General features: G+C 33.9%; 1 pseudogene across 1 annotated transcript in view; it reads right to left on the reverse strand.

Moving 5' to 3' along the window:
* Positions 1 to 952: 952 nt before the first annotated feature.
* Positions 953 to 27,994, reverse strand: part of LOC309619636 (tripartite motif-containing protein 60-like) — a 38,983-nt pseudogene continuing 11,941 nt past the window's right edge. The window contains exon 2 of the transcript in view: positions 953 to 27,930. The product of the transcript in view is annotated as a tripartite motif-containing protein 60-like (transcript). The remainder of the gene's footprint in view (positions 27,931 to 27,994) is intronic.

Here is a 27,994-nt window from a genome sequence, read left to right on the forward strand (position 1 = left end):
CATTTTTATTGAATTATAATATATTAGGATATACAGGTATGCCTTTCTTATCCTGCACCCACACAGCAACTGCATTTTCAACACACGATAAAAAGGTATTTCGCAAAAAGTGCAAGGTTTTTGCACCTGTGACTACTGGTGTAGTGGCAGGGACAGTCTCTCAAATTTTCTTTTCTTTTTTAACCGCGGTTCTTAGGCTGGACTCATTTGTCTTGAAGTGGTGGGCAATTGCAGCTGCAGACCTGACTCTACAGTACAAATCAAACAATTCAACTTTTCTTGTAACATCATGACTTTTCTCTTCTTCTTGGGAGCTCTTCCAGCATCACTAGTGGTACTTTGTATAGGGCCCATGTTATTAGTCAAGGTTTACAGTATTGCACTAAACACAATGAAAAATACACAGGAACTGCAGGAGGTCACTTTTTTTTACTGTGATATGCAATTTACTGAAGAGACAAACTGCTCACATGGAGATGATTAGGGTCACATGGCATTTTAAGTAAATACTTGCAACACTTGAGCTCACCACAATAGCAATAGGAGGTAGCTGCAAAATTATTACAGTTGAACAATGTGCACTGTAGTTAATCTTGTGCTGTTATGTTTAATACTGCGTCTTTATGTTTGTTTATATTTCTCTTGACCTAGAACGGCGCCCTGTATGGTCTATAAGTGTGTGCGTAATTTTGATAAATTTTAACTTTTTATAATAGATGTATGTATGTCTTATAGTAGTAAATAATAAAACATACAGTACCTACATACAGTTTATGAATTCATGATACATCTAGCTTTGTCTTATTTTTAAAATATTTCTAGACTATGTGGTTTTTCTGCAATTATTTGCAAATTGTCACAAATCTCCACAAAATTTTCCAACATATTTATTGAAAAAAATCCACATATAAGTGGACCCATGCAGGTTAAACCCATGTTGTTCAAGGGAAACTGTACATTTTTAAAAATAAATTTTTTCATTAAAAATATTAATCTGACCGACAATAGGAATCAGATGCCCTAAATCTATTCTTAGCTATAGTCTTTTAAAAAATGAAGCCTAAAATATTGCTGAATTATTTTTAATCTTATCTAAAAGTCCATGGCAAGATATTCTAGATCATTTGAGTGTCCAGGGATACATCATTATAAAAAAAGCTTGCTGAGACATGAAATTTCTTATGTCAAACATCTCATTTGGAGCTCATTCAAGGTACTACATGATTGAACATTACCAGCAAGGCCTGAAGACAACATGTTTATATTGAACACTGTATGGATGTATATATACACCCTGTGTATAGTAATATAGTAATATTTCAATTCAGTCAATAAAAATCTAAACCTCTTTTACCTGACTTGAAAATGTTACCACAGCTTAAACTTCTGTAATGATACAAAAATACTGACATTGGAAAAAGCAATAGTGTATGACCAGATTATTTTTGTTTATATTTTATGTTTGGTTCATGTAATTTATAAACACAGAATTAAGGGTTAATGATGCATATTAGAAACCAAATAGTTCTATTATTTGAATCAAAAAACAATAGGCTTAGCATCTAATGATAGACACATTTCTTAAATGCCTCAAACTATGGCTATAGCACAAGAAGAAAAATAGTTTTATCTGTCTTAATAATGGAATTGAATGATCTAGTAAATAAAATATTCCACCTAGTTGTTAAGGGCAGAATTGTGTTGCCCTCAAATTCATATGTTGAAGCCCTAACCTCCAGTACCTCAGAATGTGATTGTATTTGAAGATAGTGTCTTTAAAGAGGTAATTAAATTAAAAAATGAGGTCTTTGGGGGCAGGCCTAATGCAATCTGACTGGTGTCCTAATAAGAAGAGGAGATTAGGATACGTGAAAACACACTAGGGATGTGCACGCACAGAGGAAAAAGCATGTGAAGATACAGGTGGCCATCTGCAAGTCAAGGAGAGAGACCTCAGAATGAAATCTTGGACATTTAGCCTCCAGAACTGTGAGAAATAAACTTCTGTTTTTTAAGCCACCCAGTCTGTCCTATTTTGTTATGGCAGCCCTAGAAAACTAATACACTGATAAAGATTTTTCCAGTATGTAATCACAAGTTCTCAAGAATTACAAAAGAAGAAAAAGTGCTTAACACTAAAGCCATACCAAATATAATTCAATTTGCAATAGTTTAAAAGAAATTTTATACACTGAAAAATCTGAAGTTATAATTATCAGGATGCATTATTACTACATTTCAGAAGTAAATGCTATCTGAGAGCATTCCCCCTGACCGAATATAAAATACAAAAGATTTTAGACTTTTTACTTTATTTTAAAATATTGAGTTTTAAAAAAAGCAATTAAAATAATCACCTCATTGTGAATGATTTAGCACTAAATTCTAATGATAAATTTCATTTACTATTATATAAGAAAAATGTAGTATAAATTGTTGAAAAGTTTGGTAAACTATATAATTAAAATATTTTATTTTTCCTTATTAAATATTTTAGAGATAAATTTACATTTGATTACATCATAGAAGGCATAATAAGCATATGCTTATTATTTTCCTAATTTCACCTGTGGATAATAGCAAAAACAGTATAAATGCAAATTTTAATTTTATATTCTTATTAACTTTGTATAAAACATTGTGCACAATCAATCACTGGAATATTTTAAAGCTATTACAGCTTGCCCTCTTTCTCTTCTTCTCTCTCTCATTTTTTTCTCTTTCTCAGTACTCCTTGGGAAGCGCCTCAAGGAATTCCTTATTTTGTTTTAGGAGTCAATTTAATGTGCTATGTTTTCTAAACATTTTTAAAGTAAAACTGACTTTTTTCAAGGATTTTATTTGTTTTTTGTACTTGCCCAAGCACAGTTTGTTATTTTATCTTTTCTGTGAATATCTTATATAATATTTTTACAGCACTTATTACACTGAAAAATAAGTATTTACATTGTTGATATTCTTTTTCAATGTAATTGTCTCAGTTCTTAGTTCTGTTCATGGTTACTACAGTAAGACCTTACTGAATTAAAGACTTATTCAAAGAGAAAAAAATGGATTTTAATAAGGTAAATACAAATGTTTATGATACTGTGCTATGTTTTGACTAACTTTTACTGAATATTTATAAAATACACATAGAACACATAGTGTTTCAGATATAACCATATAGATGTATATAGAGAATGGCAAACTAGGATGGGGCAGAAGTGATAGAGGTAAGAGCTCTGGAGAATGCCTTGTATGATCAGACAATAGCCAAAAGTACTATAAGAATGAAATAATATGAGTTATCTCTTCTTATCTAATCACAAGCCAACATTATCATATACATGGAAGATATATCTGCATATATAAATATAGTATATTTACATAGACACATACATGTGTGTTTATACAAATTTTTACATATATACAATTTCTAGATAAACACCCAGTTTTCAAACAACAGTTTGTTAGAAGGGAATTGGGAAAATGGTTAATATTCCAGAAAAAAAAAAATCTTGTAAAGGCACAAAAGTTGCATGTGGTTCATACTATGGCTGTTCCTTTCTTTAGCTTCAGAGAGAAAGGTAATGTCAGAGAGAGATGGTGCAAAGTCTTAATTTGCAGTGATTATCAAAATCACAGAGACAACGAGCCAACTTAACAAACCTTCTTTAAAGAGTATTCATGTGTGAATTTGAGAATGTAAAGGGCAATTTACTGAAAAGAAAATGTAATGGTTAAACAAATGAAAGAAAGTGCACGAGTGGGTGTACACTGAAACCCAGATGAACATATTATACTGTTAACCTGAGACTTTTTTTTTTTAATTTACCAAGCTAAGGTGGTTATACCCACCAAGTAAAGTCTGTTAAGTTAGATCTGAAGATAAAATTCTTTCTCTGTCTAGTTGATTTCAACTCACTGGTATGAGCACTGGGGCAAAATAATATTTACAATATGCAGACTTTACAGTTAAGGGTGGGAAGAACTGGGCTAAAAAGTGCAGGGGGAATTCATGTCCTCTTTCCTTTTATTGCACCTAGACCTTCACATGTGAGAATATCTCTTGTATATTGGTTTCTATGTAACCTGCAAATGAATTGAATGGAAAATGTGCATTAAGTGACCATTCTGCTCATCTCTTTCCTATTTGTGTTGCTATGATTTATTCTTCTCTGAATAAGTTTTTTTCACCATCTCAGATTTAACTTAGTCCAACCAAAAAATTAGATATGACCTAGTAACATAGATCTGAAAAGGAATACTGAAGTTAATGCAAGTCAAAATTCATCATTATTCAATCAATGGAGTCAGAGATACTAAATGACCAGCTAGAGTCATTCAGAAGGTACACACACATTTGCTGACTTCTACTCCAGTACTTTTCCATCATAACATGCCATATGGCTAGACACTATATGCCTCATTATATCGATGAAGGAAGTGATCATACAGAATCATACTTAAGTATGACTAACCAATAAATTTATTCCAAAAATGAAAACTAGGTCTCAAATCCATAACAATACTTCATAAAGACACTGTACAGCTTTTTACCCAATTATTTTTATTATGGCAAAATACACATAATATTTACCATCTTATCCATTTTTAAATGCATAGTTCAATGGTATTAAGTACATTCTTATTGCTCTGTCACCTTCACCACCATCCAACTCCAGAAATCTTTCATCTTGCAGACTGAAAATCTATACCATTAAACAATAACTGCTCATTCTGACCCTCTCCAGCCCCTGGCAATCACCTTTCTATATTCTGTCTCAAATTTGGCTATTCTAGGTTTCTCATATAAGTGGGATCATAGAGAATTTGTCTTTTTATGAGTAGCTTATTTCACTAAGCCTAATGTCCTCAAGGTTCATCTATGTTGTAACATGCATTAGAATTTCCTTCATTTTTAATGCTAAATAATATTCTATTGTATGTATATACTATATTTTGCTTATCCACTCATCTGTCGATGGACACTTGGGTGGTTTCCACATTTTAGCTATTATGAATAATGCTGCTATCAACATGGATGTACAAATTAATCTTCAAGATTCTGCTTTCAATTCTTTTGGATATGTACCCAGAGTGGAATTGCTGGATCATATGGTAATTCTATTTTTAATTTTTTGAAGAACCACCATACTGCTTTCCACAGTGGCTACACCATTGTACATTCCCACCAAGAGTGTACAAGTGTTCCAATTTCTCCACGTCCTTGCCAAGACTTGTTATTTTCTGTGTGTGTGTGTTTTTTTTAAATAGTTGTCATCCTAATGGGTGTGAGGTGATACCTCTTTGTGATTTTTGATTTGCATTTTCCTAATGATTAGTGATATTATGCATCTGTTCATGTGCTTATTGGCCATTTGTATACCTTTGGAGAAATGTCTATTCAAGTCCATTGCCCATTTTTAAATAAAGTTGTTTGGTTTTTTTTGTTTTTTAATTTTAGGAGTTTCTACACACTCTAGATATTAATCACTTATCAGATATACAATTTGCAAATGTTTTCTCTCATTCTGTGAATTGTCTTTTTATTCTATTAATAGTGTCTTTAGAGGCACAAAAGTTTTTAATTTTCATGAAGCCCAATTTGTCTTTTGTTTCATATGCTCTTGGTGTCATATCTAAGAAATCATTGCCCATTTCAGTGTTGTGAAGTTTTTGTCCTATGTTTCCTTCTAAAATCTTTATAGTTTTAGCTCTTACATTTAGGTCTTGAATCCATTTTCAATTACTTTTTGTATACAGTATTAAGTAAGGGTCTAAATTCATTTTTTTGCATGTGGATAGCCAGTTTACTGAGCATCATTTCTTGAAAAGGCTTTTCTCTCTTCACTGAATAGTTTTTGGCACACTTGATGAAAATCATTTGATTATACTATATTCTCTTTAGATAGCTTAAATTTGATTGTAGAATAAGGTGATCTGTTTCTAGGTCACCTTTATATAAAGGGATTTTCTTTCTTGATAACCCTTAATGGATTTTTAAACTTTTGATAACTAAAAAAATTAATTAAATAATAATTTTTAGTCCCTGGTTACAGCCATTTTATGAGCCAATGTAAACTATTTTTACACTTAATTTGATTTCTGTTCTTTTTCATGTATTTCTATATATTTGCGTATAGGTGGTACAAGAATCAATTTCACCTGACACACACACACAAAATATAAAACTATTCAAATACCATGTATTTACCCATTTATCCATTCTTTATGTATTGATGTACTGAAGTATCTATTATTAATGACCCAGTAAATGACAAAGCATTGTGAGGGGCTCTGAGATCGCAATGGTAAAGAAATCAGGCCTTGGTTCTTAAAGCCACTCTACATAAAAATAGGTAAAGGTCCTGCGAGGTCATAGGGGCTATTATTAAGAGACACAGGAAGAATGTAGGAAACATCCTTAGCTTAGGGAAAGAATATCAAGAAGTATTAGAGGAAAATGGCCTTAGCTGTATACAGTATACTGGACTATACACATGTACATACATATATATGTAGTAATGCAATACATATGATATAATTACACATGCATAATATATATAATGCCATATATGTGTATACATACTTGAGATATATAATAAATCATTCTCTACATTAAAAGCACTTCTTATATTTATATAAGAACAGGTGAGGCACATATAAACTATCCCACCATAATGAACATCCACTCAGTTGCCTAAAATAATTCCTGAAATTAGTTTTAAAAGTTCTCCAAAATATCTTAGCTATAAATCAGCCTCCTTGTTACAATAAAGTAATATGCTTCAAATTTCAATTCTTTATACTACAGATTATTGTTCTTCTTATAAGAGTAAAAAAAAAAAAAAAAGATCTAAAAGATCTAGCATTCCCATTAAAGATAAATCTTCCTTTGGAATTACATCAAAGGAAACTGATTCCAAACAAGACTGTCCATGTTAGGGAAAACACCTACACTGCACCCTTAGTAGATACCTCTTGCTAAAGCTATCATTTTAGAAACTTTAAAGGTAGTGGCATAAAAAGCATAGCTTTGTGAACTATAGTCCATTAGATGAACTGCTGGAACAGGAACTTTAGTGTCTCAGGGTTTGATGTTGACCAAAATACGGTTGTTGGTTTCTTCCAGCAAATTAAAGCTGCCTACTTTTTTCTCAACCATCTAGATAAATCCATGTTTGGACTTCCTTAGGTGAAGCAGAGCAAACCCCACGTTGTGATCAGAACTGCCCCCTCTAGTGCTCCTCAATCATAAACTGCTATTCTATTTGAATGCCTTTCTTAAGACAGATCTAAGTGAATCTTGTCTGTGTGATGTACTGTGTGATGACCTCATTGAGGATACTCTGGAGGTCACTTGGTGAATGTAGATATGCCAACTTACACTGCCACTTTGCCTTTTGGAGGCTTTCAGTTTTAGTATAGAGAAAATTTAAGAGAAATTTCAGTCTGAAGTCAATGAAGGATATGCATTTTCTGAGCAGCGAGAATTAGCCAGAATTGCAAGATCATAATGACAGTATTTAGCTTTGTTTCAACTCCACTTAACCAACTCCCATATGAAAATTAGCCTTATTTTACTATTTAACAAATATATCCTAAGGAAATAATTGAAATAGATTATTACTTTTTTTGCATTTATTATGACAGAAGAATTTAAATTTGAAATGCAGTAGAACAAAACTTTTTAATAAGATTTGCAGACATTAATAAGTGAATGCTTTCAAAATCTACTGAATTAAGCTTACTCTTCAAAAATTACCAAATTGAAGTAGATGCTCAAATGGAGCTGTAGACAAAAGTACAGCTTATAATGACGTATGAGAAAATGAAGCAGATAGAAAGTGTACCCTGTTTAACAATTATTCTTCATTACTAGGGGCTAACATGTCTAAATTATAACCTCCATCTGTCTCTTCTCCCCTAATCAGTTCCTTCTTTCTTTCCTCCTGCTCTCCCTCACTCTTTTCCTTTCTAATTCTCTCCCTCTCTCCCTTTCCTTTTGGGAACATTATTGAAAAGAATCTGGGTGCCCAGCAGGGCACTTAGCTAGAAAATGTAAACAAAGTTTCTCCCATCCCAGGGAGATGGGAAATTTAGAGCTTCTATTAATGCACTCTGACACTTGAAGTACATTCAGCTGTTCTTAAAAAATCAAAGAAAACACTCTTTTTTAAAGACATGAATGCTATTCTTTATTCTCCAATAATGCCTAATAGGACTTGATGAGTTCTATTCTTATTTAGCATATGCATACCTGTAACAACAGATTATATTGAAAAACAGAGAGGAATCATTATATTAGTGAATTAAAGCTACAGCTATAGTTTGATGATAAAAATAAAATTATCTTCTTGCTTAAATAGCACATTTTAATCTTCATTATGGAAATCAGTATGCGAAAACCTTGACTAGAGTTCTGACTTTCCCTTCTTTCCATTTTTTTGATCCTAGGTAATGGTATCCGTCTATCATAGCAAAACTCAAAATTGTAGGTAATATTAAATTATGAAACCCCCAACATCCCAGCACTGAATCGAATTAGTTCCTAAATTTTCGTTTGTAAAATGCCTCCCTAATCTTTCTTCTCATCAGCCCCTGAGACTATCAACATCTCTCACCTGGGTTATTGTCAACACTTTTTAATTGGCTCCCGTGCTCTCTATTCTCTTCTGTAATCAGTCCATCTTCCATACTGCTAGAGTTTTATTTCTAAAGTGAAGATTAAATTATGTAGTAACTTAGCTTAAAAACATCCAACAGCTTTCAGATGTCTGGATCTAATCTAAATTTCTTAGTGTGATAGGTCAGGCCCTTTATATTCTCATCCCAGCTACATTTACCACCTGGTTGTTTATATTCATTATTTTAAACATAGGCAATATAACAGTGTTCTAAATTGTCATGCTCTTGGATGCCATTGTGACTTTGGATATTTCTACTTCTTTTTTTTTTTTGGAATAGCCTCGATAATGCCATGTTTTGAAATTCAGTCCAAATGTTTATATACTTCAACCTTATGGTGAAGGTTTCTTCACATCAGCACTCTTCTCACCCACACCCCTAAGACAGCACTGATGGCTTTATATTTCAAGTACCTGTTTCTATGCATGTGTTCGACAAAAGAAGTTTAGCTATGCCAAATCACTATCCTCACTTTTATTCTCTGCACAAAATTTTTCAATGTCTTGCATTCCTTAACTCAAACTCTACCAATTAAAAAATACAATACTTTAGTCTCAGGAGGAATATGGTAGCAGTGTATTTTGTTGGAAGCTGTGTTATTTACCATTAATAAATAATTCATTAACTATATAACCAATTAAATTAGGATCCAGCCTCAATGGGCATTGAATTCTTATAGTGGAAATGGAATCACCAGATAATAAAAAAAAGAATAATAGTTTTCCATCTAGTTACAAATGTGTTTTGAAAAAAAGAGTTATTTGGAAAACTATGTTATTTGAGAATAAAAATCTTAAGAATTTGAATCCTTTATTGTATGCTTTTTTAAAATCCCATCTCATTTATTTTAATAATTAGCATTTTATTCTTATCTTGGTAGTTTAGGTACTCAAGTTATATTGTCTCTGATTTGTTTTCCCTTAAGTCCAGTGAAGGAATAGAAATAGCACAGATCCTGGGAGGGTTGCAGAGACACTGAGAAATGAAGACTGAGAAGAGGACATAGAGCATGAAAAGGAGATCATGAATTCAGATAAATGATAATATGGCTCCCCAACTAGGCTCCTCTTTGCTGCTCCTGAGACAAGTTGCCCTGGGTCTGGAAGTTAAAGAGAGGGAAACATACTAGAGAACACAGGACATAAGAAGCCTTTTTACAGAGATAGCCAAAACTTTTTACTTAACAAAAGACTTCATGGTATAAATATTTGATAGAATCTTTCTTTTTTATAAAACTAGGAGGGAAGAGTTAAAATGTTCTCATAGTGTTTGGTTGAAATATGTATCTAATCTAACCCTTAGATATTCACTATCATTATAAATTTGTTCAGATAAGTTAACAAAGAGGACAGTCAATAAATACAAACTTAAAGTGTAGAAAATTTCAAAGATTATGTAGTAAGAACTGATGTTTGTTTCACAGAATCTGATAATATTACTGCTAGAAGGGAGTTTAGACATAAATCAAGTGCCACTTCTTCATTTTACACAGAAGATATTAGGAGACAGTTCTGGAATCAATATATACATATTGAAAGTCACATAGTCAATTAGCTGCAGAGCCAGTACTTGAATTTAGATCCCATTTATTATCTGCTTGCATTTCCCCACATTGGTCTATTTTCATTAGATACGTGATGAATTATTCTCCCTTAAACTCTTGCAAAACATGTTCCCCAACTTCCTTCCCCCTTTCTTCCCAAGATCTGTCTTGGATTTGGTTCCTTGACCAACAGGCTTCCTTTCCAATCTTTCAAGTTAAACTTTTGTAGTATCCTCCTCCAGTGCCTTATAAATGAATTTCCAAGCAAGTTTATGCTCTAGAACATGAAGCCTGATGACTTAAATCACACATACAGACTTTAAAAGCAATTTACGTAGTATTAATATTTTTAGGCTAGTTGCAAATATGTCCTTTCAAGAGGAAATAGCTCCATATTTTCAAACTTACTGGCTATTAGACAGTTGCTTTTATCATTTTTGCTTTTCAATTTGAAAAATACAACCCCTGATCTTTTGCCTGCAATAAGAGAGGGAAGAGATGTAGGGACTTTGGCTGACAAAGATTGTTCATGAATTCTCAATTAGCCTCTCTCCAAAGGATGGTTGCATATTTAGTTAGGCTTTTATAAGTTATAAAACCACCTAAAAAGATTTACTTTCAAAACCCATCATCTCTATTTGTACAGATTAATACACTAATGGTCCTGCTGGAACATACTGTGCCCCAATCATATTTGAAAATCTTCCATAAATAACTAAAAGATTATCCTTGATAGAACAAATTTAAACTTACTTTAACTTATTGTTAGAATTAGTGATATTTCATTTCAGAAGACCAAAAATTATATACACATCAATTTAAATATTAATTGAAGTATATAAACAATGCACATTCTCGGTTATAATCTGAGAAATACATACATTTAGATTGTCATTAGATGTGCAATTCACATATTGAATTGTAGGGATAATTCTTTTTCTTTTAATTTTAGAGATGGATAAAATAAGATTCAGTGTGTTACACATTATTAAATTCTCATTGACTGGCCAGGAACAAAATGCTGATGCTTATGTGAAAACACTGCTTGCAGAGACAACACACTTATTTAAACTAAAGCAAACACGAGCATTTAAATGCAAAACATTCAATAACAGCATTTAATTCAAGAGAAGAGACTGTAAATCTTCGAAGATTATACACCAAATAACCCTTGAGAATATATATATTGTTTAAATGGCAGATTAACTTTCGATTTTTTAGGGAAAATATTCTCAAGTTTCATCCCTCAAAGAATATAAGATTTTGCAATTTAGTAGTTGAGTAAAAAATAATATGTGAATTATGGATAAAATAATATTTTGATGGTGAACTTTTATTAAATGTTTATAGAATTGCAACTTATAGTACCATATATTTATAAGATTAGTGTTAATATTGCCCTTCAACCAGTTTAATGTCTTGTCCATAATCTCAGCCCTAGAGAGTAAATTAATTTATTCCTAAAGTAATTGATGCCAATGTACTTATTTGAAATACTTTTTCTAGGGAACTTTACACTTTCAGAATGTATGACAGGCTATATATGATTTTGAAGAATAAATCAATCACTTTTACATTTCAAACCATTTCCTCTATTTTACTAATATTGTTTGTTAGAAATTGATTTTTTAAATGTTTTAACCCTCATGTACCTTGACCATACATAAAATGTGCCTGAAGTAGCCCTAGCATAGAGCTTCTTTTCCCTCAGCATATCATTTAGTTTAGCTTTTATTCCAGCTTTATGATGTATTATTATCATTAGAAGTAGTAGTAATAGCAGAAGTAGTAAAATAAGCCAAAAAGGGCTTTTTGTTTTGTTTCTGTTGTTGTTGTTTCTGCGATCAGAAAAATTTAATAAGGTGGGGTTGAGGCAAGTGTTGGGTCGGGGAGGCAACCACCTGCATGGAAGGACCAGCCTCACAGCATGGATCCAGCATGGCCTCCACCGCCTCCCTCTTCGTAGTCCCACTCCTGGAACCACCAGGCATTTGCTGTCCCCTGGATCATGGCTGAAAGCCCTTGGCCAGATTGCAGGTGGAACAGGCACAGGATTTGTTTATCGAGGGCCACACTCTGACCCAACTCATAGCCTACACACAAGGATGGTTGCCATGACCATGTCTGCCTGTTGCAGCCAGGCCAGGTCCTGCTCATAAATGAGCCTGTCACCCCCAGCAGCCTCATAGATTTCTAACTGGTGCTTTCTGCTCTTACCATGGTCTCATCTATTGGTGTGTGTGACAAATGTGCAGAAAATATAATTCTCAGTTTAACATGTGGCTGAACGACAATCAATAGATGGTTTGATTTGAACTCCTCGGAACTCCACCAGGGAGTTCCCCAGTGGTCCAGTGGTTAGGATTTGGCACTTTCACTGCCATGGCCCTGGTTCAATCCCTGGTTGGGGAACTGAGATCCTGCAAGCTGCGGGGCCAAAATTGAAAAAAGAAAAAAAAAAAAAAAGATGGTTTGTCTTTTCTCCAACCTTTCCAAATTCAAGATAACTTCCACCATCCTTTCAAGGATAGCATGTAAGTCCTTGATGAAGTTTGCTGGGACTCAAGTAGCAGAGAGAGCTAAGTCCTACAGGACTCTAGTATGATAGAGAAGGATTCAATGTTTTGCTCTCGCCAGCTTCTTGATATGTTAATCAATTATACCTTAACATGCTTTGACCCATGAGATTCATGCTAGGCCACCAGTCAGCAGGGTTGTGGGAAATAACAGTGCACTTGCATGTGAAACGTGTAGGGGAAATAGAAGCTAAGCAGTTCTGCCATATAGCATATACAGAACTCCTTGAATATTCATCCTACATGTGGTATCATGCTAAATTCTCATGATACTTCCTGGATTGTAGAAGTGGCTCAATAAATATAAATGCATTCCTCCATTTTCGTTAAGTCTTCACATCTTAGATTACAGATTACCAAATTCCATAATAGTGTCATTTAACAAATACTTACCATAATTCATTTTGTGCCAGGCACAAAAATGAATAAACATGGCCCGTGTTCTTAAGGAGCTACAATCTAACTGTTGATTCTAATCCTTAAAAATAATTATAATATAACGCATTAAGTGTTAACATGGAAATAGACCAATGTGATATGTGAGAACTGATATGGGGCATATCATCTAATTTCATGTTTCAAGGTAGTCATTCTGGATGAAATAACAAGAAGTCTAAAGAATGTGTAACATTTGGCTACTGAATGTTGGAAGGAAAGTTAGTTTAAAGGAAATAGCATAAGGTATAAATATCTTGCTATATTACAAGCCATGTGCTATTACTAGGAAATAAAGTAAGCATCAAGCAATAATGGGCAATGGAGTTAAAGAAAAAAATCAGAAGGCAAATAATAAGTAGTCTTCATTTTATACTAATTTTTAGCACAGTATACGATGTATGTATATTGGCACACTGTCACCTATTGGTCAAAACAAGTCTCAGTGATAGACAAGCCATGGCTCTGTGGGTGCAAAGAGGGATCCACTTCTTGAAGAGAGGGCTGCAAAGGTTTGTGGCCATTATTAAAGTCAACCACAAGCAGTGAGTGACATGATCAGAATCATATTTTAGTTTGTCTTCAACAGCCTCAGGTACAGGTTAGAATAATGGTGTCTCCTTATCTACTAAATCCGAATCTCTAAAGATAGAATCAAGGAATACGTATTTTGAAAAAAGTTACCCAAGCATATTTGAAGTGCAGTCTTGGTTGAGAAATACTCTCCTAAATAGATTACTCTGATGGCAATATTAGGGGAATACATTTGAGTCGAGTGTTTTTATTTTAATTTTATTTTTAAAATGAAAATATCAACTCCTCTTAGGCCAACAAAAGGACACATTGGCCAAGTTTTGAGGTATATTATGTAACCCAAGGATGATCTGAAAAACTAAGCCTTGTGAAGTATGTAAATTAAGATATTTGTGAAGAACTCAACTGTGAGAGTTAATGGGTATGACTTTCTAATACACTGTCATTAAAATGATTGAGGTACTAAGTCTCTACATTCAATATTTAAAATGCTTTGGAAAGAGAATCTGATAGGCCAATTTTGTCTTGTGTCCACTGTTGGACCAATCACAGGCAGGGCCATTGAGCAGATACATGGCTCCTCAGCGTCCAGCCCTGCCAGTGAGGGAGGTAGTTTTCAGAATAAAATATCTGGTCAAACAACCCTCACGTTGTCCATTGCACCATGGTTCAAAGAATGGGATTAAGTAGATATTTTAGGGAACTACTTCAATAATTCAGTTATAAGATGATAAAGTACTAAGCTGTGATATGGTGAGGAGCTAGGCAGTCTGGAAACCAAATGTAACTTTTAATAATATTGAAGGTTTTTTAAACTATTCTGAAGTACAGCATCATAATGTACAAAGTCAGACAATCAATTGGCATTCATAAAATTGGCTTTAGGGATTGGAGTCCTTATCAAATATATGATATAATAATGTATTGATGTCATACATTCCAGGAATGTTGCAATTAGAAAGTAGAAAAACAATTCAACAAAACAGAAAGTGTTATCATTTCAAGGTAACTTTATAGTTCATTTTTCAATTCTTTAGCTGATTACATAGTAGGCACATATTTGGATTTAATAAATGTCAAATAAGTGAGCAAAATGATATTACACATTTAAATATAAAATGTAACCAAATAAGTACAAACTTTCTTGAAATGTTGAGTTGTATTAAGTAAGTTTCTGAGGAGGGTAGGAAGTCTGAAATGATCCAGATTTAGGAAAAGAATTTGGATAATATACATATATATATCTTCTATCACATAATAAAAGTATTTTGAATTGTAGTTGATGTTGAAGAAACAAATCAGCATGAGACCTCTAGAACATTGCTAACTGTGAATATATTTTAAAGCAGTGAAATTGCAGTTTAATAATTCCCCATAGGTCCATATGGAGGTACTAAATTATGAAGTGCCTTGGAAAGGTTGCAAAGCTTAAGACAAGAATATTTTACTTTGACAATTTTTGTATTTGCATATTTGATGGCCATATATGAGTGGGGGGGGAAAGCGGTCACTTTTGGTATTTCAGAGCTGTCCAGAACAAAATGTATAGAGACCCATAAAAAGAGAAAGGAGAACTATATCACCTTGATGTACTGACTTTCAGTTTGAAAGATCACATAGCTTTTTACAGATTTAACAACCTGACATACAGAGATCACTTCAACCTCGGCTGAAACACACTCAGCCTAGGGGTGAAACTCACCTGTTATTAAACTGCCTCTGGCAGCACCACAGAACAGAAAATAAAAGAGAAGGTCAAACCTCATTAAAACTTCTAGGAGAAGTTATCACAGGACTAATGAATCTTGGAGAAGAATTGGTTCCAACCAAAGTGAATCTGCATTATTTGAGAGAGGAGATGGTATTGAAAAAAAAAAAAAAATCATTCCATTCTCTCAGTAACAAGAAAGTAGATATACAGGAACCGGGCCAGTAAAATGCAAATGTCCATACCTTGAGTTAATGCATCTGGACCTCCTTCTTTCCCACGGCAAATGTTAGCTATTTGGAATGGGAGGAAGGTTGATAAAGGGGACTATTCTATCAGAAAAATAGGAAATTACACAAAAAATAATTTTGCTCTTACTGCAACATGAATCTGAAAGAGTTTATCGTCACCAGATTTAACCACTAGTAAGAAGGCACTGTTCAGATGGCTTTACATGATAAAAATCTTGGGAATTCCATGGTGGTCCAGTGGTTAGGAATCCGTGCTTCCATTGCAGGGGGCACGGATTGATCCCTGGCCAGGAAACTAAGATCCCGCATACTGCGCAGCGTGGCAAAAAAAACCAAACAAACAAAAAAAAAAACCTCATGTAACACATAAGCTCCATAAGAAATGATCACTAAGAACACTTTTTTGGTTCCTTAAATCCTGCTTGTCAGACTGAATAGGACTGCAGCACCACATAAGGGACAAAATAAAGCTAAATACTACTAACTGATTAATAGGAGGTAAGAATTACACCTTTCCAATTTCTTAGTTCATATGCCTCATCACAGGATTTTTTTCTAACATCTAAAAATTCAGAAATGATCTGTGAAGAGAATGCTCGAGTGTTTATTTTGCTGATACGAATATTGCATATTCAACTTAGTTGAGAGAAAACTGTCCCTTTTAGAAAATACAAACATATGCACCTCATAATTACAGTAATCCACAAGAAGAGAGGAAATAAAGATACATTAGTTGAGAGTAACCCATGACTAGATTACTTAGAAGTGGTCAGACTGAAAATTCAGTTCACCTCACTCTAGGGGAGATTGCGTGAGATGCCCTAATGAGGAGCTGGTAACGGCTGCTTGCCAAGCAACACATCCACTGGTCTTTTTCAGAGCCTATCACTCACCTCATTAGGCCAGTGACAAATGGAGCCAAGGCTCTCAACTTCTTTTCCCACAGCCTTCTGACCCATTGAAGAGCTAATAGTGAAGAACACTAACTGATTTGATGGTAACACATTTCAAACTAGGTATGATCAACTGTGGAAGAGTTTGAAGGCACAAGTCTCTGGTTTGTCTTTATATCCAAAAAAAGTAAAAATAAAAAGTTAAAAAATAAAACATATCAAATTACTGAATCAAATGTTTTCTGGAAAAATTCCCAATAAGATATTTTTAGGTTTTTTGCAGGCCATCTGTTTTCTGATCAGAATTTAGCTACTGATACCCTGATGAACTTAAAAATAGTTTCTTAGATATATACCCAGGAGTAGAATTACTGGTTCATATGGTAGTTCTACTTTTAGTTTTTTGAGAAACTTCCATACTGGTTTCCACAGTGGCTGCACCAATTTACATTTCCACTAATAGTGTATGAGGGTTCCCTTTTCTCCACATCCTTGCCAACTTTGTTATTTGTGTTCTTTTTGATTGTAGTCATTCTGACAGGTGTGAGGTGCTAATTTGAAAAGATACAGGCACTCCAGTGTTCATAGTAGCACTATTTACGATTGCCAAGATATGGAAGCAACCTAAGTGTCCACCAACGGACGAATGGATAAACGTGTGGTATATATATACAATGCAATATTACTCAGCTGTAAGAAAGAATGAAATTTTGCCTTTTGCAGCAACGTGGATGGACTTGGAGGGCATTATGCTAAGTGAAACGTCAGATAGAAAAAGACAAATACTGTATGATATCACTTAAATGTGGAATCTAAAAAATACAACAAACTAGTGAATATAACAAAAAGAAGCAGACTCACAGATATAGGGAACAAACTAGTGGTTATCAGTGGGGAGATGGAAGGGGGAGGGGCAATATAGGGGTAGTGGATTAAGAGGTACATCCTATTATGTATAAAATAAGCTATAAGGACATATTTTACAAACAGGGAATATAGCCAATACTTTATAACAACTATAAACGGAGTATAATTTTAAAAATTGTGAATCTCTATATTATATACCTATAACATATAATATTGTACATCAGCTACACTTCAATAAAAAATAAATAAAAGTGGAAAAAAATTTTTTTAAAAAGTAGTTTCTTCTCAATGATTTCACCTTGAACATGATTCCCTCTGTTTAGTTTCTCATCCTTCCCTCTCTTGTCCTCCTGGAACACTTGCACTTGTCATTCACTCAAACATACTCCCAGGCAGTTATTTATTATTCTGTCTCAAAATTTTGTTCACTTCTCTATGTATAAATTAGTATATTATTTTAATATACTAATATTGTTAAGATTTTTAAATAAATATTTTATTGACATTTAACGTGTATACAGAAAAGTATGCAAATCATCAGTGTATCATTATCACATTATGAAAACATCCATATAAATTCTATCCAAATAAAGAAATACAGTGTTATCAGCACTGCAAGAGCACCTTTTGTGTCCCTTTCCAGTCATTATTACCTTCCCTCTGAAAGGAAGCATATCCTGATGTCTAACACTACATATTAGTTTTGCCTAGTTGACCTATGAAATGGGATAATAAATTATGTAATCTCCTATGTCTAGCTTCTTTCACTTGACATTATGCTTTTGATAGTCATCCATACTGTTAACTGTAGTTCTAGCTTGGTCCTTCTCTTGCTCTATATTGTGTGATAAAATGGGTAAGTCCCAATGTATTTTCTATTTGGAAGTTGATGGAGTTTTGATTGCTAAAAGTTTTGTGCTATTACAAAAATGCTCCCATAAATATTTTTGTCCATGTCTCATACCATTTCAACTGTGTTCCATATACAGGAGTGGAATTTCTGGGAAATAAGACCTAATTATATTCTGCTTTAGCAGAAACTAACCAAGAGTTTGTAACCAATGGTACAAACTGGTTGTACCATTCTACATTTCTATCAACAGTGCCTGAGAGTTCCATTTTCTATATCTTTGACAATTACCATAATACATTTTGTTAAAATCAAACTAAAAATTACACTGGATACAAAGTGAATAGCAAAAAGCAAAAATAGCAAAAGTTATATTTTTATAATGAAATAAAAAGCATCCCATTCCAACAATTACACTATCTATGATCTCCATGTTCATGTTCATATTCATATTTATGTTTAAATTCAGTTTTCTGGTGGCTACTTAAATTTTTGCCATCAATAATAACATTTATATCTTTATTCCTCTATCTCAGTTTACTTATAACTAAAGTGTCACATTATTGTTTAAATCTGTACACTTTTGAGAGTGAAAGAGCATGATAACTGGATGGTACTGTTTTGCACAAATCTATTTATAATATTAATCTTCGCAACTACACTGATTTTCCCAGCAAATTCAAATACCATGCTAGAATTGTTTACTATTCTATCAACTATAGATCATATCTTTTATCTTCTCAGTTTTCGAGATGAGGACACTAGTGTTTCTACATGTCCTCTTCATCCTCCTTAATCAACTATATCTCTCAACCTCTTTGAATTATACCTGCCACTTGTATTTTGCCAATGTTGACTAAATTCACATTTCATGTTTTAACCGTTGTTAGTCCTTATAATTCATATACATAAATTCACTCTACACATTTTTTCAATGAACATTAAGGTAGTATACTATTTTTATGTTTCCTTCACTATAGAGAAAATATCAGGAACTCATATAATTCAATGTTACCATAGTCATAGCTGAATGAATTTTCTTCTATTCATTCCACCACTTCTCTTTACCTCTTTACCATATTCTCATATTTTTCAAAGGAATTAATCATCCCATTTATGTGGTACATATATAAGATTTCATTTGTGAACGTCCTTTGTTTCTATCTTATAATCTGAACTGATTGATTGCATTTTAAGCCTCCACAAAAATGCTATCCTGGAATAGGAAGCTATTTTCAACTAAGCAGATTCATAGATGGATCTGGCTGTTTTCTGAATGCCATGTCTTTATCTTCCTTGGTTACCTCCTTTTTTTAAAAAAAATTGCTGATATGTATGTTCAAATGACTTTAGAAAAGGACATAAATAAGTTAAAATTTTGGAGTTTGGATTACCTAAAATACATTTATTTGGTTCTCATACAAGATTGATTTAATTTTCCTGCTTGTCTGAGAATACAACAATGAAGCAATGTTGCCCATGTCTTTAAGTGGCCTTAATTCCTTGTTTCCTACTAGTTATTCTTATTAAGTCTGATGATGATTTAATTCTTGTTTGTAACTGATCTGTTTCTTTTCCCCTCTGGAAGTTTTTAGGATGTTATCTCATCTTTGATATTTTGAAAATTTTCTGCAATGCACCAAGAGGTGTGGTCTTCACCAAGTGAAAATTTTGTGAGCCTTTTCATTTCTGGAAATTTCTCTTGTAATATATCTCTGTTAATTTCCCCTCCCCATTTCCTCTCTTATCTATATTGCTAAATTCTACTTGGTATTTACTTTGGGAATTGATACTCTCTTCTGTCTTTTTTTTTTTTTTTCTCATCACATTTTCATATCCTTGGGTTTTGTTCAACTTTCTAAAAGATGTCTTTTTTTTCCAAACCGTCGATTGATTTCTCTACTAGACAGTTTTATTTATATATATATATATATATATATATATATATATATATATATATATATATTTATGTAATGATACATTATTTTATATATATAATTTATAAGAGCTCTTTATTATTCCCCAAAGGTATTTCATTCTTATTTCATAGATGCAATATATTCTTGTTTCTCCAGGATATTAATTACAAAATTATTTATGTATTTACCTTAGTTCCCTACATTATTTTGCTTTTTTCAATTATACTTATACTGTTTTTGTGTTTGGACTAGACCTAAGGAAGCACTGCTCCAAAATAAACTGGGTGGAGGTGGCAGTGGGGCAGTGGGAAGGAGATGTCCATTAAACCTTAAAAGACAATTGCCAAATTTGGTTGGGTATTTGGAGCAACATAGGTTTTTATTGAAAGATTTATTGGAGCAATTAAAATATTAGCAATAAACATATAAAGGTATATAAATCAGATGGATAATATTTCCATAATAGTAACATGTGAATTTTGTCTGTTAAGTTTGTTATAGAATTATATTGCTTTTCTTTTTCTTCCCCTAAGTTGTATAGACATAGTTCATCCCATGGTGCTTCCTCTTTATTTTCCTCAGATTAGTTTTAAAACGTAATACTTTTGCTATCATTTGAATGTGAATTCAGGAGATTGAGTAAATACTTTCACATGGCCAGTCTGCCATCTTGTATCAAATGTCTAACATTGCATTTTAATTATCCATTCGTGTTCCTTTATCTCCTACTAGACTGAGTTCTGTAAGAGAGCAAATCTAATTTATTTTCATATTAACAGTGACTGCTCAATGCCTATGACTTTAACAAATTTTGATTATTTTTTAATGTACTGTGTACTAATCCTGTTTTCAATCCATTCACACATTTGAAATGTGTGGCTTCTTCAACTTCAGTTTTGTATCTTATGTAGCCTCCTACCTGTGGTTCATGAAAAACCTATCATTGTCATTCTTTATGTAACCTCATGAACATTAAAAGAAATTCTCTTCAGCCACATTTCCTCCTGAAATAGTTTATTTCTATAATAGTCAATGTATAACAACAAAAAAATCATAAACAAGGGTCTAATATAGAAGCTATAGTGTTAAGGTTACCTTTCAAATATGTTCAACAAATTTGTGAAATAAGTTTATGATGATAAATTGAACTGCTTTACAATGATTTATCACTTCATGCAATTGATATGATTTTAGAGATCTTCCCCCAAATAGTCTCTAGTTCTAAGAATTTATGATCCTGTAAACTTTATTGAACAAAACTTTTTTTACATACTTAATCTGAAATTATGTGGTTACAGACTGGTATAGATAATTATGGTAGTATTGTAAACTGATTTCTATATTGATAAAATAGATACATTTTAATTTGAGGGTTTATCATATAAATATAGTTGATTAGCTTGCAGTCATTTGACTCAAATTATAGCAAATAAGAGTCTGCAACAAAAAACAACTAAAATAACTTTGAGTAGTAGACAACCTGACCCAAGATTTACCAGATCTGAATGAAAAATAAGGATTTTTCAGAAGGCACTTCATAGCCCTAATTATCAGTTTGACATGAGACATTAATGTCCAGACCATGAGGTTTTGTTAGTTTGAAAGGCTGAGTTTTCATCTAGGCATGATCAGTAATGGGCCAGATGTAATCCAAAGATCATATTTTAAATTGGCAAGCAAAGCCATCAGATGAGAGTCTTGTGAGTCTTACCAATTTAATGTCAGTGACACAGAGTAAACTCTATTTCATTCTATGTGCTAGAATCCATTAAGTTCAAGTGGGCAATAAAAATCTACTTTCAAACTCATCTATCCTTGTGAATAATGACTATAAAAGACTCTCTTTTTTCTAAAACAAATGCATCAAAAGGCAATAAGCAAGGTGTTATTCAGAAATAATAAATGTTTTCATTCTTTAGAGAAAAGAAAGTCTATGAATTCTGCCAGATTCATAATACTTCTGCTTTAAGAAAAAAAAAAAAGCTACAAATGTATCCCAGGTATTAGCTCAATTATATAACAGCACATTTGAAAGACAGGAATTCTATAAGTAATACAAAATATTTTTAGAAGAATCAGATAATAAGCTTAATTTCTCACTGACTGAATGAAATATAATAAATATGTATGCATACATAGAAGAATATTTCAGGTAATTCAGATTGCAACCAGATTTTTGGTGATGGACCACATTTCTGCAAACATAAAAAAATTAAATGTATAAACAACATGATAGCATTTATCATTTACTAAGTTAGCCACAATTTTTAAAATAAAAATTGGAAAATTATATCAAGGATGTGATGAAATGGTATACCCATTCACTGTGCACAGGAGTGTCTATTTTTTCAGACTTTTGCATTCTTTAATTTCTTTTTTCACTCCTACCTGTTCTATTTGTCATGCAGAGAAAATTCAAATTGACAGGACTTTTGCCAATCAAGGGCTAACATTTTGTTTAGAGAAGTATATAAGAAAAAAGACAGAAAATTATAAGTAAATAAATAACCCTCCCCAATTTTTGATCATTATAAGTGATTCAAATAAAGTAAAACAGAGTGACATGAAAAAAATGTGTGTGTGTGTGTGTGTGTGTGTGTGCATGCACACACACATGTGTAAGGAGGGGTATTGAGGGGAGAAGACTTTAAGCTGGATGGTCAGAGAAAACTTGTCTGTGATTTTCTTTAGAGTTAGTCATATAAAGATTTGGACAGAGGGTGTTCCATGTTGAACAGAAGTAAGGTCAAGGCCTTATGAGAGAAAAGAATGAGGTGTATTCAGGAAAGAAAAAACAAAAAACACAAATTGGCCAATAGGGCTGAAGCATAGTAAACAGATGGGAGGAAGAGTGATACATCAGCAGTCCCTAACTTTTTGGCACCAGGGACCGGTTTCCTGGAAGACAATTTTTCCACGGACGGGTGGAGGGATGGTTCAGGCAGTAATGGGAGAGATGGGGAGCGGCAGATGAAGCTTTGCTCGCCAGCTCACTGCTCACCTCCTGCTGTGTGGCCTGGCTCCTAACAGGCTGCGGACCGGTAACAGTCCACGGCTCGGGGATTGGGGACCCCTGTGGTACATGATGAAGTTGAAATAGTGTGTATACGCAGTTTGGAGGCTCTGACCTACTGCTCAAATAACAAGGGATGGTGCCCTCAACTTTGTAATCTCTGTTTCAAATATCACACTTTCCAACTACATTCCAGTATTCCCAGGTTTTTCTCTCTTAAAGCCTGAATCCAACAATCCTATGACTCAACTGGAATGTAAAATTCATTGATCCTCAACATTTTGACTCTCTTTGGCCACTCACGTATTCACTTTCTTCCTTACCCAACTTAAACTCAATGATTAATCTTTCATTACAGCTAGCTCTTTGTATGTAACTTCAAATTCCTTGTCTCTCACTTTTTATCAAAACCCAAATCCTAGTTCATATCTATCTCTCTGTCTATAGTATGCACGATATGTGTAACTAAAGAACACTATGCTATTATATTAACTGGTTTCACTCTAAACACGTAACAGTGAACCTAATAGGGCTCTAATGATTTCAGACAATCACACTGTTTTCCATTATACTAACTCTCTCAGTATTCAAGATTCCATTTCACACTTTATACCTGGTCCAAAACCTCCAAAACTTCATCTCACATCTCTTTTTTCAGCTGATGGCATTACTCTTGTCTAACTAAAAAAAAGAATAGAAGCAGATGAATGGTTGGGAAAATGGCAGAGTTGGCAGCTCCATGGGCTCATCCCTCCACAGAAATGGCAAAAAATCAAGCATATGTTGAATGAAGAAAAAGGCAACTTTAAAATGGTAGGAAACTTTTGTGACATTTTTACATGCCTTTTCTCCACCCCCTCCCAATATCAGTGGTGGTCTTGAGGAGGGTAGCCTATGTTCTCAGTGTTGGGCTCTTGTCCTTGCTCTGGAGGGGGAAGAGCAGATATTTTTTGATGTCTGTTCTATCCTGTCTGTGGTCTTTGTTTCACCTAAGTCAGAACACATTCATGGAAGACATGCAAAAGACATTCCTTGAAAATGTTGTAAGGTGGACAAAAAACACCCAGTAACCAGGGACAGAGGATTGTGATTGAGGCATACAACAGAGTACTGAAAGCCTGGGAGGAAAGGCTTGAGAGAGAGTTTCTTTGGGAAATAAGGGCATTCCAAAGTAGCCATGAATAGCATATACTGAGGAATTTAGAAAGCCACACATATGCCCAGAACAGAATACGTACACAGAAAAGATCTAAGAATACCCTAAGCTTTCGCCTCTGGCTGATCTCTAGGCTCTGTGTAAGTAGAAAGAGAAGGCTAAGGCAAAGATGTAGATAGCAAAGCTTCCTCCTCTTCTTCATAGTCACAAATTGTCATAACCTTGAATTTGGCAGTGAGTTTCTAGAAATGACACCAAAAGCATGAGCAATAAAAGAAAAAAATAAGTAAATTGGCTTTCGCCAAGACTAAAAACTTTTGTGTATCAAAGGCCATTAACAAGAAAGTGAAAAGACAACCTACACAATGGGGGAAAATATTTGTGATTCATATATCTGATAAGGATCTAGCATTCATAATATGAAAAGAACTCTTACAACTCAAAAACAGAAAGATAAGAAACTCAATTAAAAAGCGGGCAAAGAACTTGAATACACATTTTTCCTAAGAAGATATATAAATGGCCAACAGGCATATCAAAAGATACTCAATATCATTAGTCATTAGGAAAATGCAAATCAAAACCACAATGAAGCACTACTTCACACCCACGAGTATGGCTATAATAAAAAAATAGATAATAACAAATGTTGGCAAAGATGTGGAAAAATTAGAACTCTCCCATATATCGCTGGTAAGGATGTAACATGGCTCAGCTCCTGTGGAAAACAATTTTTGGTTCTTTAAAATTTAAAATATGAAATTAACATATGACCCAGCACTTCTATTCCATATATACTAAAAAGAAGTGAAAACAAGTATTCAAACAGATGCATGTACACCCATGTTCATAGCAGCACTATTAAAAATAGACAAAATGTAGACACAGTGCAAATATCCACCAATGGATGAATAGATAAACAAATTGAGGCATATATATACAACCAAATATCATTCATCAATAAAAAAGAACAAAGTGCTGATCTATGCTACAACATGGATGACCCTGAAAAACATTATGCTAAGTGAAAGAAGCCAGAAACCAATGGTTACATATTGTATAAATCCATTTATATGAAGTATACAGAATAGACATACCTAGGGACAGAACACAGATTGTTAGTTTCCAGAGGCTGAGGGGAGTGGGGTATGGGAAGCAACTGCTTAATGAGGTTGAAGTTTCCTTTCAGAGTAATGAAAATGTTTTGGAACTAGATAGGGGTGGTATTTGCACAAAATTGTGAATGCACTAAATGCCACTGGATATCTCATTTTAAAATGGTTAAATATCTGTTATATGAATTTCATCTTAAAAAAAAAAAAGCAATCAGAAGAAAATCTCTATAATCCCATTCACCCTATCAACTCACCTACCAGTATTCGTATCCTCCTATATTCACCTCTGTCAGCAAAGATGAACTGTCCTTGTAGTTGTTAAAGGCCAGGCTCTCCCCTTGTGCACCAGATGCCTTCTTGTTTATTCAAAGTCAATCCACCTCGTGATTTTCACCTTATTTTCCTAGATCATCATTTTTACCTCTTTACTGGATCATTTCCATAAGAATGTAAGAAGACAATATTTCTCCTACTCAAACGTTTTATAAAAAAGAATACAAACAAACAAACAAACAAACAAAAGTCTTTGACTCACATTTTCGAATAGCATCTACCCCATTCCTTCACAACAAAACCTCTACTAATGAAAAAAAGTATCCCCATCTCCCAACATGGGTGGGCTGCTGGGCTCAATACCTGGACATCTTTTCCCCATCCATCCTACTTCCTTGGAGAATTCTGTTCATCTCATCCATGCTGAAAATGCTTACATTTTAATTTGAAGCCTTGGACTTCCTCCTTATCTTCCAATTAATCTAGTCATCTATATACCTAAATTTATGTGTGAATACTTAATGGGAAACATATTAATTGAAGATCTGATCTTTTCCCCCAAATTTGCTCCTTTTCTAACCTTCCCTAATTTAATTTAGGCAATTCCATCTTCCCAGTTACTTGGGACAAAATCTTAGGCTGATCTTTTATGTTTCTCATTCTCTCATACTCTATGTTTAATGTCAATAAATATGCTAGCTATATTTTCAAAATATATGCAGAATTTAATTAGTACTCCCCACTGTCACTGCTTTCCCTCTGGCTTAAACCAACATAATTTCTCACTTGGATAATTTTGATAGCCTCCTACCTGGCCTCCTTGCTCTCACCCTTGTCTTACTGTATTCTGTTTTCATTAAAATCTACCAAGTCCCCTCTATTTAGCCACACTGACATTTATTCTGTTTCTTCACAATTCTTCTCCTTCTACTTCTATTGTTTCTCTGGGACTCATTCTATCACTTCCTTCAAAGTTATTTTCAAAAGTAGCCTTCTCAGTTGTGCCTTCTCTGATTACCGTATTTAAAATTCAACCCCCTTCCCTAATCTCTTATGCTCTTTCTGCTTTAGTTTTTTTTTTTTTTTTTAGGGTATGAAATCATTTATTTTCACTCACTGAGGCTTCTTGTGGAGTCAGGGTCCCCACCGGTCCAAAAAATGGCTTGAGAGAAGGGCGAAAAGCCACTAGTTTGGAGGTTTTGGTGTTTGGGGAGAGCTCCTTTACAGGTAGGGCCTTTCTGGGTTAGAACTGCCCTCATAAGACCAGTCAAGAGGCACCCAAACTGTCCTGACGGTTTGTCCAGCTGTAGGGCAGAGGTGAAGACAGAGGGGGAAGATTAAAAAGATTCAGCAGTAAGATCTCAAAGATGGACTCAGACTCTTTATTACAAGGACTTTCCCTGAACACAGGAAGCAAGTAGAACACACAGAATGTCTTCCAAGGGGGCTCAGCACTCATCTTCAACTAGACTTATTGCAAGTGATTTGGAAGAAGCTCCAATAGAGAAATAGGGTACAAGTTTTTCTGTAAAAATTTCACTGTATAAATATAAAGGAGATCTATTATTCAAATTGTAAAAAGAAATTTCTCCCAACTCATAGCCCAGAAAAACACCAATCCGACACGGGTTTCCTGAATCCCCAGCGCCAGGTGTAGTAGGTGAGAGCTGAATTCACCAGCAGCTATTGCTTGGGGATGGTGATATAAAAGCATTTCTGGGGAAAGATTCTTTATACACACCAAAGGACCATTCACGCATTCCTCTTCCTTCTACCTGCCAAAAAGGCCTGCCAGCATCAAATCCCTCAGAACTGGGGATGGGTGAGAAGTCAATGCCTCAGGATTATGAACACAGTGTGGTTCCATCCTTCGAAAAGTTGCAATTTTCCTGTCTTGTGAAATAATGAGACTGTGGTGAGCAGTTTCAACCTTTTTGTGAAGGGCAAAATATTGTGCGGGGAGAGTGAAAACCTCCTTCTTTAATTTGTCGGAAAAGGCTGCTGGGCTCTCTAACTTTCCATACATGCTGTGGATCCTTTCAATGCCTGTCAGCAGATCGAGGTCGCTCTGCAAACACTTCTCGGTTATTTCGTCAAGCAGATTTTTTAATGTGTATCCTTTGTCTGATATTTGAGTTCTTTTTTTCAATTATTTTCTCTTGAACGTCATTCTCTTCATTGAGTAACT

Source organism: Balaenoptera borealis, assembly GCF_965194805.1.
Source record: "Balaenoptera borealis genome assembly, chromosome: 1".
NCBI lineage: Eukaryota > Metazoa > Chordata > Mammalia > Artiodactyla > Balaenopteridae > Balaenoptera > Balaenoptera borealis.